We start from the raw sequence: 4,105 nt of genomic DNA, 5'->3' as shown, positions 1-4,105 counted from the left end.
CGGAGACACTAAAATCACCATAGTAGAACACAGATGAAGCTTTTAAGTTGATGTAATAGCCAGTAAGAAGTAGTAGAATTCAAGTTTTAGGTATCGATTATTGATTTTTAGCTGGCTTCGGTGCCTTGGGCATGAGCTAGGACCTTAAGATTCTGCATGAAAGGAGGACTAGCACTCGAGTTGCACGGGAGAATGTGAAAAGTGTTCATATGTAGTAAAAACCTGAGAAATCGGTCCGTTTTCGTCATTTGTTATCGAATCGACTTATAGCCAGATCGTCACATTGGCCGCTCTTCTCTCTGAAACGGTTGTACTTATCGTCTGCAAAGCTATGTCGCGTGCTGCGGTATGCAGGGACGCTAAAATCACCATAGTAGAACACAGATGAAGCTTCTAAGTTGATGCAATAGCCAGTAAGAAGTAGTACAATTCATGTTTTAGGTATCGATTATTGACTTTTTAGCTGGCTTCGGTGCCTTGGACACGACCTACGACCTTAAGATTCTGCATGAGAGGAGGACTAGCAGCCGAGTTGCACGGGAGAATGTGAAAAGTGTTCATATGTAGTAAAAACCTGAGAAATCCGTCCGTTTTCGTCATTTGTTGTCGAATCGACTTAAAGCCAGATGGACACATTGGCCGCTCTTCTCTCTTAAACAGTTGTACTTATCGTCTGAAGAGCTATGTCGCGTGCTGCGGTATGTGGAGACACTAAAATCACCATAGTAGAACACAGATGAAGCTTCTAAGTTGATGTAATAGCCAGTAAGAAATAGTACAATTCAAGTTTTAGGTATCGATTATTGACTTTTTAGCTGGCTTTGGTGCCTTGGACATGAGCTAGGACCTTGAGATTTGGCATGAAAGGAGGACTAGCAGCCGAGTTGCACGGGAGAATGAGAAAAGTGTTCATATGTAGTAAAAACCTGAGAAATCCGTCCGTTTTCGTAATTTGTCATCGAATCGACTTAAAGCCAGATCGTCACATTGGCCGCTCTTCTCTCTGAAACGGTTGTACTTATCGTCTGAAAAGCTATGACGCGTACTGCGATATTCGGAGACACTAAAAACACCATAGTAGAACACAGATGAAGCTTTTAAGATGATTTAATAGCCAGTAAGAAGTAGGACAATTCAATTTTTAGGTATCGGTTATTGACTTTTTAGCTGGCTTTGGTGCCTTGGACATGAGCCAGGACCTTAAGATTCTGCATGAAAGGAGGACTAGCAGCCGAGTTGCACGGGAGAATGTGAAAAGTGTTCATATGTAGTAAATACCTGAGAAATCCGTCCGTTTTCGTCATTTGTTATCGAATCGACTTAAAGCCAAATCGGCACATTATCCGCTCTGCTCTCTGAAACGTTTGTACTTATCGTCTGCAAAGCTATGTCGCGTACTGCGGTATTCGGAGACCCTAAACGCACCATAGTAGAACACAGATGAAGCTTCTAAGATGATATAATAGCCAGTAAGAAATAGTACAATTCAAGTTTTAGGTATAGTTATTGACTTTTTGGCTGGCTTTGGTGCCTTGGACATGAGCTATGACCTTAAGATTCTGCATGAAAGGAGGACTAGCACTCGAGTTGCACGGAAGAATGTGAAAAGTGTTCATATGTAGTAAAAACCTGAGAAATCCGTCCGTTTTCGTCATTTGTTATCGAATCGACTTAAAGCCAGATCGTCACATTTGCCGTTCTTCTCTCTGAAACGGTTGTACTTATCGTCTGCAAAGCTATGTCGCGTGCTGCGGTATGCGGAGACACTAAAAGCACCATAGTAGAACACAGATGAAACTTCTAAGTTGATGTAATAGCCAGTAAGAAGTAGTACAATTCAAGTTTTAGATATTGATTATTGACTTTTTATCTGGCTTTGGTGCCTTGGAAATGATCTAGGACCTTAAGATACTGCATGAAAGAAGGACTAGCAGCCGAGTTGCACGGGTGAATGTGAAAAGTGTTCATATGTAGTAAAAACCTACCTGAGAAATCCGTCCGTTTTCGTCATTTGTTATCGAATCGACTTAAAGCCAAATCATCACATTGGCAGCTCTGCTCTCTGAAACGGTTGTTCTTATCGTCTGCAAAGCTATGTCGCGTACTGCGGTATTCGGAGACACTAAACGCACCATAGTAGAACACAGATGAAGCATCTAAGATGATGTAATAGCCAGTAAGAAATAGTACAATTCAAGTGTTAGATATCGTTATTGACTTTTTAGCTGGCTTTGGTGCCTTGGACATGAGCTATGACCTTAAGATTATGCATGAAAGGAGGACTAGCAGCCGAGTTGCACGGGAGAATGTGAAAAGTGTTCATATCTAGTAAAAACCTGAGAAATCCGTCCGTTTGCGTCATTTGTTATCGAATCGACTTAAAGCCAGATCGTCACATTTGCCACTCTTCTCTCTGAAACCGTTGTACTTATCGTCTGCAAAGCTATGTCGCGTGCTGCGATGTGCGGAGACACTAAAAGCACCATAGTAGAACACAGATGAAGCTTCTAAGTTGTTGTAATAGCCAGTAAGAAGTAGTACAATTCAAGTTTTAGATATTGATTATTGACTCTTTAGCTGGCTTTGGGGCCTTGGACATGATCTAGGACCTTAAGATTCTGCATGAAAGAAGGACTAGCAGCCGAGTTGCACGGGAGAATGTGAAAAGTGTTCATATGTAGTAAAAACCTCAGAAATCCGTCCGTTTTCGTCATTTGTTATCCAATCGACTTAAAGCCAGATCGTCACATTGGCCGCTCTTCTCTCTGAAACGGTTGTACTTATCGTCTGCAAAACTATGTCGCGTGCTGCGGTATGCGGAGAAACTAAAAGCACCGTAGTAGAACACAGATGAAGGTTCTAAGTTGATGTAATAGCCAGTAAGAAGTAGTCCAATTCAAGTTTTAGGAATCGATTATTGACTTTGTAGCTGGCTTTGGTGCCTTGGACATGAGCTAGGACCTTAAGATTCTGCATAAAAGGAGGACTAGCAGCCGAGTTGCACGGGAGAATGTGAAAAGTGTTCATATGTAGTAAAAACCTGAGACATCCGTCCGTTTTCGTCATTTGTTATCGAATCGACTTAAAGCCAGATCGTAACATTGGCCGCTCTTCTCTCTAAAACGGTTGTACTTATCGTCTGCAAAGCTATGTCGCGTGCTGCGGTATGCGGAGATACTAAAATCATCATAGTAGAACACAGATGAAGCTTTTAAGTTGATGTAATAGCCAGTAAAAAGTAGTAGAATTCAAGTTTTAGGAATCGATTATTGATTTTTAGCTGGCTTCGGTGCCTTGGCCCTGAGCTAGGACCTTAAGATTCTGCATGAAATTAGGACTAGCAGCCGAGTTGCACGGGAGAATGTGAAAGGTGTTCATATGTGGTAAAAACCTGAGAAATCGGTCCGTTTTCGTCATTTGTTATCGAATCGACTTATAGCCAGATCGTCACATTGGCCGCTCTTCTCTCTGAAACGGTTGTACTTATCGTCTGCAAAGCTATGTCGCGGGCTGCGGTATGCAGGGACGCTAAAATCACCATAGTAGAACACAGATGAAGCTTCTAAGTTGATGCAATAGCCAGTAAGAAGTAGTACAATTCATGTTTTAGGTATCGATTATTGACTTTTTAGCTGGCTTCGGTGCCTTGGACATGAGCTAGGACCTTAAGATTCTGCATGAGAGGAGGACTAGCAGCCGAGTTGCACGGGAGAATGTGAAAAGTGTTCATATGTAGTAAAAACCTGAGAAATCCGTCCGTTTTCGTCATTTGTTATCGAATCGACTTAAAGCCAGATGGACACATTGGCCGCTCTTCTCTCTTAAACGGTTGTACTTATCGTCTGCAGAGCTATGTCGCGTGCTGCGGTATGTGGAGACACTAAAATCACCATAGTAGAACACAGATGAAGCTTCTAAGTTGATGTAATAGCCAGTAAGAAATAGTACAATTCAAGTTTTAGGTATCGATTATTGACTTTTTAGCTGGCTTTGGTGCCTTGGACATGAGCTAGGACCTTGAGATTCGGCATGAAAGGAGGACTAGCAGCCGAGTTGCACGGGAGAATGTGAAAAGTGTTCATATGTAATAAAAACCTGAGAAATC

The sequence above is a fragment of the Schistocerca gregaria genome, unplaced genomic scaffold (genome assembly GCF_023897955.1).
Source record: "Schistocerca gregaria isolate iqSchGreg1 unplaced genomic scaffold, iqSchGreg1.2 ptg000522l, whole genome shotgun sequence".
Classification (NCBI taxonomy): domain Eukaryota; kingdom Metazoa; phylum Arthropoda; class Insecta; order Orthoptera; family Acrididae; genus Schistocerca; species Schistocerca gregaria.
The sequence above is the reverse complement of the archived record's forward strand: the minus strand, read 5'-3'. Positions refer to the sequence as shown.